At 38.2% G+C, this 17,222-nt stretch overlaps 1 protein-coding gene across 4 annotated transcripts in view; it reads left to right on the plus strand.

Moving 5' to 3' along the window:
- Nucleotides 1-17,222, plus strand: part of fab1 (fab1 kinase) — a 1,098,541-nt gene that overhangs the window by 407,083 nt on the left and 674,236 nt on the right. Inside the window, exon 1 of one of the 4 annotated variants that reach the window (XM_071675510.1) lies at nt 757-922. The exons of 1 other annotated variant lie outside the window; for it this stretch is intronic. The gene's annotated coding sequence lies outside the window, so the exon portion shown is untranslated. Of the gene's footprint in view, nt 1-756; nt 923-17,222 lie in introns of those variants that run through there. 2 more of the 4 variants (XM_071675419.1, XM_071675279.1) reach the window with 2 other exon arrangements.

Below are 17,222 nucleotides of genomic sequence, written 5' to 3' on the forward strand. Positions count from 1 at the left end.
CAATCAGTATGTAATAGTGTGTTTCTGTGAGAGGAATGAAAAATCCTTCTATTAGGACTTAATGATCTTGATAATATTGGCTGGGAGATCATCATATTTTAAATAACACACATGTCGTAGGTATTGGTAGGTGGAGTGGATGGGAGACACCCCGGGAAATGACGTCACTAATAACTGTTACGGTGCTTCCACATGCAAGGTTTTACCGTGTTTCCACAGGTAAGGAATAATTTAGATCGCCTCCAGGGTATAAAGATCTATAAAAATATTAAGGATACTCAGAAAAATAGAAATTAACTCTGAACATTATTCACCAACGATAAATCATACTTGTAACGAAAAGTGCCCATTCTATGTCTTGAGTATAGAAAAAAAATATTTCATTAATGCCATTTATTGAATTAGAAATGTAAATAACTTATTTGATTTTCCTTTTGTTGGCTTTGCAGCTAAATTCGGTCTACATTTTGATAAGATAAAAACACATGCGATTCATATGTTCCTAATTTATCCTATATTTGACGTAACGGTTTTTCTTTTCTTAAAGAAGTTAAATGTAAGAAAATCAAATAATAAGAGATAAATTCTATTGTTTACATACCTGTGAGGTTAAGTCGCTTATTCTCCGTGTATTTTGCTGATTACGTAAACAAACCAGCATTTGGGCATGTTCAGGAAAACTACAGTATTTCAAACTATATATTTAGAGAAGTTTTTATGTTGTATGGACATATAGAACATTGATATTACTGTTCTCATTCAATCTCATCACTGTTTATTTCATTGCATCTTTTTATTTTGTTTAATCCGTGACAGTCGAAATTTAGCGAAAAACTGCTCATATGGCAACAGTGGTTTTGACAACTACAAGTGTCAGCTGATCAGACATAGAGCTGATGCGAATTTACATCTGATATTTAAGGTAACGACGAATAAATTTATAATTTCCGAATGAAACAATGAACAGAAAGATTATTTTAGATGTAGCATACCTCAAGAAAATACTATCGTGTATTAGGTAAAACAGCTGAGGATTAATCGAAAAGTTTTATATGACATTTCAAAGATAATAGTTAAAGGCTTGAAACTTAAAATCTGGTTCATATTTTTGGATTTATAAGCCAAAAGTATGTATGTTTTGGTAAGGCAAGTAGAGGGACGGACATTTATTAATACACTTAGGCAAATACAGACATATTGAATTATTTCATTCGTTAAGTGATTGTGTTTAAAGGGTAAGCTTTCCATTTCCATTACATTCCCAACAGTAGTAAGTAAACCTGACAAAGTCACTAGGGTATAAATACATGGAAACACTGGCTCAAAAGAAGAATATAAAGAATAACAGAAGCCGACCAACCAAAAGTGTGTAATACAACTAAATCTAACTTATTAGGTTTGGTTGGCTTAGGATATAATTTGGCAGAAGTTCAAGTCCACCTTGCTATTAGCTTTATTTATCATTCAGATAAGCTGTGCTAGTGTAGTCCTTTGAAAATACAATTTTTGGAGCATAATTTGGAAAATTGCAGTTTATTGAAAATATTGAACAAGGAGGATAGCAGTGAAGCATATGACTATCAGGAAAAATGTGGGGATAATTGATTTTAAAGTAGGCACTGGTAGCTAAAAACTTATTAGAAAAATCAGGAAAACCTTTGAAAACCTCCTTAACTTCCCATTCAGTCAAATCTATTTCAACATGATTTTTTCAAAAAGTTAATTGTCAAAAACTTCACTATTTGTTTTGAATAATGACTGACTGTATACAGTAGTGCTGTGTAGTGTTGAGAATATAAAAATAGGTCCAGAGCATGATTTTTTTTATTGAATGATATTAGGTAAGGCAAAAAGGATCATGTATATCAGAGAAAAAGTGGGGTTGATTAATGTGAAAGTAGGTAATACACTTGTAAGATATCAACAGAACCATTGAAAATCTTACTTAACCTCATCTAGTGCCCAAATTGTTATTACAGAAGAAATACCATTATATTTTATTCCCACTGGAGATTGCTTGGTACTTGCTTTCTGTGTACTGTTTAAAGACATCTGGCACCAAGGTTTAGAAGTTGGGGTTGACCATCCCAAATCTATATGGAACCCATGGAAATTTGCTTTTCAGGTGGATATGATGTGGATGTTGTTAAAAGCCATGTAAATATGTATGTGAAGTGTGCTTATTCCTATATTTATAGCTTTCAACTTTTAATTCATTCGAAATGTATAGCAATTTAAAGATTTTTTTACTTTGGAGGCTCCAGTTATGGACAAAATTCCACATCAAGGCTTGGCCTTAATTGAAATATAGAGAAGGTTGTGAAAAGAAAAAAGACGAGACAAGGAAAAGTATTCATATGAATTTTGGAGGAAGGGAAAAACTTGTCTTTTAAAATGTGCCTGGTCGTAGTTATTGGGAGAGACATGAGAAATTAGAGAGTTCTAAAGCTTCAAGGTGTAGGGAAAGAAGCAATTATCAAAACAGCCCACCCTTGAGTTGCTGACGGCCACACACTAATTATGCAACACAACAACTTACCGAATTTTGCTTGGTCTACCTAGTGGTGTGGGCACATAAGCAGCCAGCTCTCTGGAGCAAAAACCAAAGTAATACCTTTAGATGAGGGAAGATGAACCAACATCGAGGCATAGGGCAAGAGGGTTAAGTTATGAAGTTAGCGGGGGAGAGTTTATTGGTTGCACAGCTTGCAACTCTGTCAAGGAAGGATGTTGTAGACCTAGAACCAGCCCAGATGTGAGAGCAGTACTCCACAAACACAAATTAATCCTTTGTATAAATGGAGCAACTGTTCAGAGGAGAAGAAATTTCAACACCTAAACAGGTCTCCTAGTTTCGTAGAGGCAGGCATAATAATTTCCATAATGTGTGGTTTCCAAGAAGGGATGTTACAGTGATACCAAATATGTTCATTGAGCTGAGGTGGAATTACAGAACCATCAGAGGAGAGACAAGAGTTGTGATTGCTTGTGTAATCTTAAATTTGAATGTAAGCAAAAAATTGGCACATGTTGAACTTGTTGACTCAGGGATAAATTTTCCCCATGTTGGCAAAATTTGAAGACATAAGTTTGGTAAACCTCAGTGTTTGCTTCCTGCTGGGAAGGAAAGTTTTGTTAAAGTTGCAGCCATAAACCTATGTTGTTGTACTACATATGCACAAGGAACATAATTGAGTCAGTGAATCAAAACCTTACCCCCCAGTAGGTTGCCTTATTCCAAATGCTGTATAATGTTATATGACAGTAAAGTTTTTTATGTTGAAGGCTCCAGTCATGGACAGAAGTCCACATCAAGGGCCTTAATTGAAATATAGAGAGGATTATGAGATGGAAAAGGAAATGACAAGGGAAAGTATTTGCAAATTTTCGAGGAAGTGAAAGACCTGTCTTTTGAAATGTGCCACATCATAGTTAATGAGAAAGACATGAGAAGGTAGAGAGTTCCAAAGCTTCAAAATGTAGGGAAAGATGCAGGTATCAAAATGGCCTAACCTTGAGTTGCCAGTGATGCAGCGGTTTCATGAGTTTGACTAATATATTAAACATTATCAATAAGTCTTCATTGCTGTGGAGGTTAGGTGAGGCTTTTATAGGTTCTGTCAATATTTCCCCTTGTATTTTCTACTTTGGCATTAGTTAACCCCACAGTGTCCCTAATATACTACTGTCACCTTATTTGATATCATTTAGTATGAAAGGTAAGGTAGATTGGTCCTCCACAGGTATTGCCTATGATCACAATTTTGCTATATATTTTAGTTGTTGTGTCATAGGATGTTCAGTCCAATTTTTGGGATTTATTATAGTATGCATAGGAAATGAAATAAAAGAATGCTGGGTCTTTTGTAAGCGCAAATACCGTTTCTCTTTCTATATCAGATAACTGATATCAAACAGAGTTATGAAGAAGGAATCCATAGGGTTGAATGATAAGTATTGTAGAAATAGTGAAGTAAAGATATAATGGTTAAAGAAATGCAACTTCCATCTTGAAGGGGTGCTATAATTTATATGTAAGATCCAGTACTAGCTAAATTGCTTCAGTTAAAAGAAGCACATTTTTATCTTTTTGTTCAAGCATCAAGCCTCATAGATTTTGATAGGAAAGTACAGGGATATAAGAAATAACCAGTGTTTTAAGTGGAGTTGACACCTCCATATATAATTACAGTAGGGTACCTCTGAGGTAGATTCTGACCCTTTAAATTTGAAAATATTTATATATATGGAATAACTACTTTTTAATGGTTTGGAACATCCAGGAGAATCCTGCTTGTGTTTTGAAGGGGGAAGAGGAAGAAATTACTTGTTTATGATAAATATTTCTCTTTCATAGAACCATTATGAAATTTTTATGAATGATTAAATGATATTGTCTTATGGAAAAAGTGATTTTTAAAGATTTTGAACAGTGATGTCTATATGAGGATCGCTACAATTAATTTCCTTCCTCCTGGCCAATCAATTACTTTACAGCATTATTAGTGGCAAGACACATGTGATCTAGCAGAGAATTTGAAGTCATATGATTTTTTGGTTACATCTTGTGCAGCAAGACACCATATGCACTCTTCATTCTGTAGGGTTTTTCATAAGTATACAAATGGAGATACACACCAAATTATGCTTGGTAGAATCTGAAGAGAGTACTTGTTGGATGAATATTGTAGCTAATGGCAGCAAATCTCATCACTCAGTGCAGGAACCAGTCAGATTACTTTGGGATGCCATAGGCGTCCCACCTGTCCTGTTAGTTAGATTTTAATGAAAGTTTTATCAATCTGTTCCATACACTTTGAACACTTGGTGCCATACTTGGTAGTTTTACCCCAAAATTTTCCTCCAGTTCAAAGCCCCTCCCATTTTGTAGGGACTTCATCTTGTGTGAGTGGGAGCTGCAGGTAAAAACCCACATTCTTCATCAATTCTTCAGAGTGAGAGGAATTCATTTGTACCACTTTTATCAAAACTTAATTTGAACCCATCCATCTGTTTTCTGATAAATTACCTCAGCTGTTGGGTAAAGTCAGATGAGGTTTTCATGGGTTCTTTGGATTTTTATAAGTGTTTTACCAACTTTTACATTAACTAATCCCACATTTTCCCATATTAACTTAACCCTTACTAATTTTACATCATTTGATATCATGTGATATGATAGAATATACGCCCTATATTTCAAATCATACTTTGCAACTTCCATTGTACAAAAAAGTCACTGTTTCTAAAGTTAATAGTAATGTTAGCTTAACTAGCCTTTGACAGTCAGTTTTGTTTGTCCTGTATTTTGATAACATTTCAGATTAGTTACATCTCTGAAGTAGCATTGAGATATGAGTAATGCTGCCTTGCAATTATTGATATAGTGTGTGGTTAATGGAATAAGAGCAACAAAGTGATGTTTGGAGTAAATTTTATTCCATGATAATCTGTTATTCCACCTCTTTATTACTCATTATTTTTAAATTACCTTTATAGGGCATATGATTTTTTTATTATTTCTATCTATTCATTATTATACTTTGTTGCTTTCTCCCGCGTTAGCGAGGTAGCGCAAGGAAACAGACAAAAGAAATGGCCCAACCCACCCACATACACATGTATATACATACACATCCACACACACATATACATACCTATACATTTCAACGTATACATATATGTAAATACACATACATATACATATATACACATGTACATAAATCATACTTGCTGCCTTTATTCATTCCCGTCTCCACCCTGCCACACATGTAATGACAACTACCTTCCCCCGCATGCGCATGAGGTAGCACTAGGAAAAGACACCCAAGGCTACATTCGTTCACACTCATTCTCTAGCAGTCATGTATAATGCACCGAAACCACAGGTACCTTTCCACATCCAGCCCCAACATAACTTTCCATGGTTTACCCTAGACGCTTCACGTGCTCTGGTTCAATATATTGACAGCACGTAGACCCCAGTATACCACATCGTTCCAATTCACTCTATTCCTTGCATGCCTTTCACCCTCCTGCATGTTCAGGCCCCGATTGCTCAAAATCTTTTTCACTTCATCCTTCTACCTCCAATTTGGTCTCCCACTTCTCCTTGTTCCCTCCACCTCTGACACATATATCCTCTTTGTCAATCTTTCCTCACTCATTCTCTCCATGTGACCAAACCATTTCAAAACACCCTCTTCTGCTCTCTCAACCACACTCTCTCAACCAGCGCTGTATCATCAGCAAACAACAAATGATTCTCTTTCCAAGCCCTCTCATCCACAACAGACTGCATACTTGCCCCTCTCTCCAAAACTCTTGCATTCACCTCCGTAACAACCCCATCCATAAACAAATTAAACAACCACGGAGTCATCACACACCCCTACCGCAAAATGACATTCACTGAGAACCAATCACTCTCCTCTCTTCCTACTTGTACACATGCCTTACATCCGTGATAAAAAATTTTCACTACTTCTAGCAACTTGCCTCTCACACCATATATTCTTAATACCTTCCACAGAGCATCTCTATCAACTCTCTCATATGCCTTCCCCAGATCCATAAATGCTACATACAAATCCATTTGTTTTTCTAAGTATTTCTCACATATATTCTTCAAAGCAAACACCTGATCCACACATCCTCTCCCACTTCTGAAACCACACTGCTCTTCACCAATCTGATGCTCTGTACAAAGCCTTCACCCCCTCAATCAATACCCTCCCATATAATTTCCCAGGAATACTCAACGAACTTATACCTCTGTAGTTTGAACACTCACTTTTATCCCCTTTGCCTTTGTACAATGGCATTATGAATGGATTCCACCAATCCTCAGGCACTTCACCATGAGCCATACATACATTGAATATCCTCTTAAACCAGTCAACAACACAGTCACCCCCTTTTTTGATAAATTCACCTGCAATGCCATCCATGCCTTGCCGGCATTCATCCTCCCTAAAGATTTCACTACCTCTTCTCTGTTTACCAAATCATTCTCCCTGACCCTCTCACTTCACACACCACCTCGATCAAAACACCCTATATCTGCCACTTTATCATCTAACGCATTCAACAAACCTTCAAAATGCTCACTCTTTCTCCTTCTCTCATCACCACTACTTGTTATTACCTCCCCATTAGCCCCCTTCACCGATGTTCCCATTTGTTTTCATGTCTTATGTACTTTATTTACCTCCTTCCAAAACATCTCTTTTTTCTCCTTAAGATTTAATGATACTCTCTCACCCCAACTCTCATTTGCCCTCTTTTTCACCTCTTGCACCTTTCTCTTGACCTCCTGCCTCTTTCTTTTATACATCTCCCAGTCATTTGCACTGTTTCCCTGCAAAAATCGTCCAAATGCCTCTCTCTTCTCTTTCTCTAATAATCTTACTTCTTCATCCCACCACTCACTACCCTTTCTGATCTGCCCGCCTCCCATGCTTCTCATGCCACAAGCATATTTTGCATAAGCCATCACTACTTCCCTAAATACATCCCATTCCTCCCCCACTCCCCTTACGTCCTTTGTTTTTGCCTTTTTCCATTCTGCGCTCAGTTTCTCCTGGTACTTCCTCACACAAGTCTCCTTTCCAAGCTCACTTACTCTCACCACTCTCTTCACCCCAACATTTTCTCTTCTTTTCTGAAAACCCCTACAAATCTTCACCTTCGCCTCCACAAGATAATGATAGACGTAAGAATTTTGTTTGGGGAAATTCATCTCCACATCTTGTGATGACATGACTTCTTCCTCTGTCAAACAATTGATGTCCTCTCCACAAATTGGCAAGGGCTTTGAAGATCAGAGAATATGTGAAGTACAGTATAATAACTGATAACTAAAATGTTCCATTCTAACCCAACAAACTTGACCTAACATAATGCAAAACAAATCAGTTTGCATAACCTGAGCCTAACACAATCTGCTCAGCCAGTTCTAAGCTAGCCTAGTATTGTGTGGTTGAATGAAATGTATTTTACAAAGCAATGAAATAATAAAAAAAAAACAGTGGATGAACAATGTAACTTCCATCTCAGAGTGATACTGTAAATTGGACACTGGTATGTAAGGTCCATATTATTTAAATGGCCTTGTTTCATCAGATGTGCACCTCAATTTTCATAGCAAGTGGTTGGTGTCATGCCTCAGGTTTCGAGAGGAAATTACTGGGACAGAAAAAGTAACAAGTGTTTTAAGTGGAGTTGACAACTCCGTATATACATATGTACAATTGGTTGCATGAGATAGATTTTGACACCTTTAATATGTAAATATTTTTATATATGGAATAACTTTTTGATGGTTTGAAACAACTATTAGAACTCTGATTGTTTCAAAGTGGGAAAAAAGGAAGGTAATTGTTTTAGATAAAAGTTTTGTTTCATATAATTGATATGAAGTGTTTATGAATGAATATATGATTATGTGTCCTGTGGTATTTCATCGTGGAAGAAATGATTACAGTGGTTTTGAACTATGAATTGTATTTGAGGATCACGACACATTATTGTCCTTCCTTCTGGCACATTAAGTACTTTATAACATGGTCATGCAGAGGAAGTTAAGTCATATGATTTTTTTTTCTCTTGCAGCATGAAACCTCATGCTTTCTTGTTTCTGAAAAGGTTTGAATAGGTATGCAAATGGAGTTACATGCCAAATTAAGCTAAGTAGAATCTAAACAGAGAGGTAATTGGATGTCATGTTTTAGCTGTCTACAGCAACCATCTTGCATGCATTGTAAGGACCAATTAGATTACTTTGGGATGCCATATGCATCCCATCTGTTCTGGTTGGTATATTTTAATTAAAGTGATATTAATCATTTCCTTACATTCTGAACACTATGTGCAGTATAGGATGATTTTACCTCACAATATTCCCTCAATTCATAACTTCCACATTTTGAAGGGACTTCATGTTATGAGAATAGGTGTTACAGGTATAAAGTCACATTCTCTATCAATTATACAGTGAGAGGAATTCATTAGCACCATTTTTATCAAAATCTATTTACTAGAACCCATGCATCTGCTTTCTTATAAATTACTTCAGCTAGTGGGTAGAATAAGATGAGGTTTTCATGGGTTCTATTGATTTTTTTTCACAATTTTTACCAACTTTTACATTAACTAATTGATTAAACATAACCCTCACAACTATCACCTCATTTGGTGACATATAAACCCAATGCTTCAAACCATGCTATGCAGCTCTTATTGTGTTCCCTAAACACTACACTGGCATGACAGTAAAGTCAGTCAGTTTCTGACAGAGCTAATAATAATGTTAGCTGAACTAGCCTGACAATCACTTTTATTTTTATTGTATGTATATTGATAACATTTCAGATTAGTTACATCATTGAAATATGAATAATGTCTTCCAGTGGTGTTATAGTGTGTGGATGATAGATTAAGAGTAGCAGAGTGAGGTTTGTAGTCTTTTTATTTTTTCCATGATAATATATGGTGGGACCTCTTCATTACTCATTATTTTTAAATTGCCTACATAGGGAACTTGATGGTAGAAGTAAAAATTTTGTGTGGGAAAATTCATTTTTATATCTTTTAATAACATTCAGTCTTATAACTGATGTATTCTCCACAAATTAGGTAGAGCCAATATGCTTAGTATAGTATACTGACTATCTCAATTTACAATATTCCAACCTAACCTAACAGTTCTGACAGCATGATCCAGGCCAACTCATTTTACACAATTTAAGCCTAACACAATATTGCTTAACCAGTTTTAACCTAACCCAACCAGTGTTGTGGAGCTGAATCATTTGTATTGTAAAAAAGTAATGAAATGATAAAAAAAAAGAAAATGGGTAAACAATATAACTTCCATCCTGGAGTGGTACTGTAGATTGGTATGTAAGGTCCAGTATTATCTATCTTGCCTCGTTTCAAAAATTATGCATGTAATTTTTGCACTTAGTAGTTGGCATCATGCCTCATAGATTTTGAGTGGAAAATACTGGGATAGAAAAAGTAGTTAGTGTTTTAAGAGGACTTGACATCTCCAAATATAGATACAGATGGGTTTTGTTGAGACATTTTAATGTATACAGTTTTATTTATTTATGTTTATTATACTTGATCGCCATTCCCATGTTGGTGAGGTAGTGCCAGGAAACAAAGACCCATTCACTCATATGCACACACATATAGATACATGCACATACACGTACATATACATACATATACATGTACATGTCAAAATATACATATATACACATATACACTCGCATATACATACATATACATGTATATATATGTATTTATTCATACTTGCTCACCTTCATCCATTCCCAGTGCCTCCCCACTCCACAGGAAACAGCACTACTACCCCCTGCATCAGCAAAGAAATGCTAGGAAACAAATGATAAAAGACCACATCCGCTCACACTTGTTTTCTGGCTGTCATATGTATTGCACCGAAACCACAGCTCCCTATCCACATCCAGGCCCCACAAACCTTTCCATGGTTTACCCCAGACATTTCACATGCCCAGTTTCAGTTCATTGGCAGCATGTCAATCCCAGTATACTACATTGTTACAGTTCACTCTATTCCGTGCACACCTTTCATCCTCCTGCATGTTCAGACCCCGATCGCTCAAAATGTTTTTTTCTCCATCCTTCCACCTCCAGTTTGGTCTCCTGCTTCTCCTTGTTCCCTCCATCTCTGATATAAATATATCCTCTTTGTCAACATTTCCTCACTCATTCTCTTCATATGTCCAAACCATTTCAACACTCCCTCTTCTGCTTTCTCAACCACACTCTTTTTATTAACACACATCTCTCTTGCCTTTTCATTACTTACCTGATCAAACCACCTCACACCAAATATTATCCTCAAACTTTTCAGTCAACCCCTTTCTTAATAAATTCAACTGCAGTGCCATCCAAATCCACCACCTTGCCAGATTTCTTCTTCTACAAAACTTTCACTACCTCTTCTCTCTTAACCAAACCATTATCCCTGACCCTCTGACTTTGCACACCACCCTGACCAAAGTGCCCTACATCTGCCACTCTGTCATCAAACACATTCACCAAACCTTCAAAATACTCAGTCCATCTCACTTCATCACTACTTGTTTTCTTATTACCCCTTGCCCCCTCCACTGATCTTGTCATATGCATGTTAATTACCTACTTCCAAAATATCTTTTTATTCTCCCTAAAGTTTAATGATTCTCACTCCAACTCTCATTTGCTTTCTTTTTCAACCCTTGCACTCTTGACCTTCTGCTGCCTTCTTTTATACATCTCACAGACATTTTCGCTACTTCCTTGTAAATATCGTCCAAATGCCTCTCTTTTCTCTTTCACTCACAAATTTACTTCTTCATCTGACTGCTCACTACCCTTTTTAATCTGCCCACCTCCCAGCTTTCTCATGTCACATGCATCTTTTGCACATGCCATCACTGCTTCCTTAAATACATCCCATTCCCTACCCACTCCCCCCACCTTATTTGCTCCCACCTTTTGCCATTCTACATTCAATCTCTCCTGGTATTTCCTCACACAAGTCTCCTTTCCAAGGTCACTTACTCGCACCACTCTCCCCAACATTTTCTTTTTTTAAAATCCTCCACAAATCTTCACCTTCATCTCCACATAGATAGTGATCAGACATCCCACCTTAGCAGATTATTATCCAAAAGTCTCTTTTACATGCCTGTCAATTAACACGTAATTTGATAATGCCCTTTGACCATCTCTCCCATTCATATACTTATACTTATGTATATCCCTCTTTTTAAGCCAGGTATTTCCAATCACCAGTCTTTTTTCAGCACAGATCCACAAGCTCTTCACTGTTTCCATTCACAACACTGAATACTCCATGTACACCTATTATACCCTCGATTGCAACATTACTCACATTTGCATTAAAACACCCATCACTAATATGCTGTCCCATGCACGAAAGCTACTGATGCAGTCACTCATCTGCTCCCAAAACACTTGCCTCTAATGGTCTTTCTTCTCACGACCAGGTACATAAGTATCAATAATCACGCCTTCTACGACACACAGGAAATATGTGGGAAGTATCTTTTCTTCCATATCCCCAGGGTATGGGAAGCATCTGGGGTACACCATGGAAAGGTTTGTGGAGCTTGCATGTGGATAGGGAGCTGTGGATTCGATGCATTACGCATGACAGCTAGAGACTGAGTGTGAACCAATGTGGACTTTTTTGTCTGTTTCTTGGCGCTACCTTGCTGAAGCAGGGAGTAGCTATGAAAGAAGAAAGCTGAGAGTAAATGTGAATAAGAGCAAGGTTATTAGGTACAGTAGGGTTGAGGGACAAGTCAGTTGGGAGGTGAGTTTGAATGGAGAAAAACTGGAGGAAGTGAAGCGTTTTAGATATCTGGGAGTGGATTTTGCAGTGGATGGAATCATGGAAGCAGAATTGAGTCACAGGGTGGGGGAGGGGGCGAAAGTTCTGGAAGCGTTGAAGAATGTGTGGAAGGTGAGAACATTATCTCGGAAAGCAAAAATGGGTATGTTTGAAGGAATAGTGGTTCCAACAATGTTATATAGATACGAGGCATGGGATATAGATAGGGTTTTGTGGAGGAGGGTGGATGTGTTGGAAGTGAGATGTTTGAGGAGAATATGTAGTTTGAGGTAGTTTAATCAAGTAAGTAATGAAAGGGTAAGAGAGATGTGTGGTAATGATATGAGAGTGGTTTAAGAGAACAGAAGAGGGTTTATTGAAGTGGTTTGGTCACATGGAGAGAATGAGTGAGGAAAGATTGACGGAGGATATATGTGTCAGAGGTGGAGGGAACAAGAAGAAGTGGGAGACCAAATTGGAGGTGGAAGGATGTAGTGAAAAAGATTTTGAGCGATCAGGGCCTTAACCACACTCAACCACACTCTTTTTATTACCACACATCTGTCTTGCCCTTTCATTACTTACTTGATCAAACCACCTCACATTACATATTGTCCTCAAACATCTCATTTCCGACACATCCACCCTACACCGAACAACTCAGTCTATAGCCCACGCCTCACAACCATATATCATTGTTGAGGAGCCACTATTCCTTCAAACATATCCATTTTTGCTCTCTGAGATAATGTTCTTGCCTTCCACACAGTTTTCAACACTCCTAGAACTTTCCCCCACATCCCCCCACCCTGTGACTCACTTTCGCTTCCATGGTTCCATCCGCTTCAAAGTCCACTACCAGATATCTAAAACACTTCATTTCCTCCAGTTTTTCTCCATTCAAACTTACCTCCCAGTTGACTTGTCCCTCAACCCTACTGTACCTAATAACCTTGCTATTATTCACATTTACTCTCAGCTTTCTTCTTTCACACACTTTACCAAACTCAGTCACCACCTTCTGCAGTTTCTCACCCGAATCAGCCACTAGTGCTGTATCATCAGCGAACAACAACTGACTCGCTTACCAAGCCCTCTCATCCACAACAGACTGCATTCTTGCCCTTCTCTCCAAAACTCTTGCATTCACCTCTCTAACAACCCCATCCATAAACAAATTAAACAACAATGGAGACATCACGCACCCCTGCTGCAAACTGACATTCACTGAAAACCAATCACTTTCCTCTCTTCCTACACGTACACATGCCTTACTTCCTAAATAAAAACTTTTCACTGCTTCTAGCAACTTGCCTCCCACACCATATATTCTTAATACATTCCACAGAACTTCTCTGTGAACTCTATCATATGCCTTCTCCAGATCCATAAATGCTACATATAGATCCATTTGCTTTTTTAAGTATTTCTCACATACATTCTTCAAAGCAAACACCTGATCCACACCTCCTCTACCACTTCTGAAACCACACTGCTCTTCCCCAATCTGATGCTCTGTACATGCCTTCACCCTCTCAGTCAATACCCTCCCGTATAATTTCCCAGAAATACTCAACAAACTGATACCTCTGTAATTTGAGCACTCACCTTTATCCCCTTTGCCTTTGTACAATGGCACTATGCATACATTCTGCGAATCTCAGGCACCTCACCATGAGTCATACATCTATTAAATATCCTTACCAACCAGTCATCACTACAGTCACCCCCCTTTTTTGATAAATTCCACTGCAATACCATCCAATACAGCCAATACCTGCAATACAGCCTTGCCGGCTGTCATCTTCCGCAAAGCTTTTACTACCTCTTCTCTGTTTACCAAATCATTCTCCCAAACCCTCTCACTTAGCACACCACCTTAAACAAAACACCCTATATCTGCCACTCTATCATCAGTCATATTCAACAAACCTTCAAAATACTCACTCCATCTCCTCACATCACCACTACTTGTCATTTCCTCCCCATTAGCTCCCTTCACTGATGTTACCATTTGTTCTCTTGTCTCATGCACTTTATTTACCTCCTTCCAAAACATCTTTTTTATTAATTTATATTTTATTATACTTTGTCGCTGTCTCCCGCGTTACTGAGGTAGCACAAGGAAACAGACGAAAGAATGGCCTGACCCATCACTCAAAATCTTTTTCAATCCATCTATCCACCTCCTGTTTGGTTTCCTACTCCTCGTTCCCTCCACCTCTGACACATATATCCTCGTTGTCAATCTTTCCTCACTCATTCTCTCCATGAGACCAAACCATTTCAAAACACCCTCTTCTGCTCTCTCAACCACACTCTTTTTATTACCACACATCTCTCTTACCCTTTCATTACTTACTCGATCAAACCACCTCACACCACATATTGTCCTCAAACATCTCATTTCCAGCACATCCACCCTTCTCCACACAACCCTATCTATGGCCTACACCTCGCAACCATATAACATTGTTGGAACCACTGTTCCTTCAAACATACCCATTTTTGCTTTCCAAGATAACATTCTCGACTTCCACACATTTTTCAATGCTCCCAGAACTTTCGCCCCCTACCCCACCATATGATTCACTTCCGTTTCCAAATCCACACCCAGATATCTAAAACCCTTCACTTCCTCCAGTTTTTCTCCATTCAAACTTACCTCCCAATTGACTTGTCCCTCAACCCTACTGTACCTAATAATCTTGCTCTTATTTACCCTCAGCTTTCTTCTTTCACACACTTTAACAAACTCAGTCACCACCTTCTGCAGTTTCTCACCCGAATCAGCCACCAGCACTGTATCATCAGTGAACAACAACTGACTCACTTCCCAAGCTCTTTCATCCATAACGGACTACATACTTGCCCCTCTTTCCAAAACTCTTGCATTCACCTCCCTAACAACCCCATCCATAAACAAATTAAACAACCATAGAGACATCATGCACCCCTGCCGCAAACCTACATTCACTGAGAACCAATCACTTACCTCTCTTCCTACACGTACACATGCCTTACATCCTCGATAAAATCTTTTCACTGCTTCTAACAACTTGCCTCCCACACCATATATTCTTAATACCTTCCACAGAGCATCTCTATCAACTCTATCATATGCCTTCTCCAGATCCATAAATGCTACATACAAATCCATTTGCCTTTCTAAGTATTTCTCACATACATTCTTCAAAGCAAACACCTGATCCACACATCCTCTACCACTTCTGAAACCACACTGCTCTTCCCCAATCTGATGCTCTGTACATGCCTTCACCCTCTCAATCAATACCCTTCTATATAATTTACCAGGAATACTCAACAAACTTATATCTCTGTAATTTGAGCACTCACTTTTATCCCCTTTGCCTTTGTACAATGGCACTATGCATGCATTTCGCCAATCCTCAGGTACCTCACCATGAGTCATACATATATTAAATATCCTCACCAACCAGTCAACAATACAGTCACCCCCTTTTTTAATAAATTCCACTGGAATGCCATCCAAACCCGCTGCCTTGCCAGCTTTCATCTCCGCAAAGCTTTTACTACCTCTTCTCTGTTTACCAAATCATTTTCCCTAACCCTCTCACTTTGCACACCACCTTGTCCAAAACACCCTACATCTGCTGCTCTATTATCAAACACATTCAACAAACCTTCAAAATACTAACTCCATCTCCTTCTCACATCACCACAACTTGTTATCACCTCCCCATTAGCCCCCTTCACTGAAGTTCCATTTGTTCCCTTGTCGTATGCATTTTATTTACCTCCTTCCAAAACATCTTTTTATTCTCCCAAAAATTTAATGATACTTTCTCACCCCAACTCTCATTTGCCTTCTTTTTTGCCTCTTGCACCTTTCTCTTGACCTCCTGGCTCTTTCTTTTATACATCTCCCACTTATTTGCATTATTTCCTTGCAAAAATCATCCAAATGCCTCTCCCTTCTCTTTCATTAACAATCTTACTTCTTTATCCCACCACTCACTACCCTTTCTAATCTACCCACCTCCTACGCTTCTCATGCCACAAGGATCTTCGCAAGCCATCACTGCTTCCCTGAATACATCCCATTCCTCCCCCACTCCCCTTACATCCTTTGATCTCACCTTTTTCCTCTCAGCCTCTCCTGGTACTTCCTCACATAAGTCTCCTTCCCATTCTCACTTACTCTCACCACTCTCTTCACCCCAACATTCTCTCTTCTTTTCTGAAAACCTCTACGAATCTTCACCTTCGCCTCCACAAGATAATGATCAGACATCCCTCCAATTGCACCTCTCAGCACATTAACATATATATATATATATATATATATATATATATATATATATATATATATATATATATATATATATATATATATATATTTTTCCAAAAGAAGGAACAGAGTGGGGCCAGGTGAGGATATTCCACAAAGGCCCAGTCCTCTGTTCTTAACGCTACCTCGCTAATGCGGGAAATGGCGAATAGTTTAAAAAAAAAAAATATATATATATATTTTATTTTTTTGCTTTGTCGCTGTCTCCCGCGTTTGCGAGGTAGCACAAGGAAACAGACAAAAGAAATGGCCCAACCCACCCCCATACACATGTATGTACATACGTCCACACACGCAAATATACATACCTACACAGCTTTCCATGGTTTGCCCCAGACGCTCCACATACCCTGATTCAACCCACTGACAGCACGTCAACCCCGGTATACCACATCGATCCAATTCACTCTATTCCTTGCCCTCCTTTCACCCTCCTGCATGTTCAGGCCCTGATCACACAAAATCTTTTTCACTCCATCTTTCCACCTCCAATTTGGT

Source organism: Panulirus ornatus, chromosome 1 (assembly GCF_036320965.1).
Source record: "Panulirus ornatus isolate Po-2019 chromosome 1, ASM3632096v1, whole genome shotgun sequence".
NCBI lineage: Eukaryota > Metazoa > Arthropoda > Malacostraca > Decapoda > Palinuridae > Panulirus > Panulirus ornatus.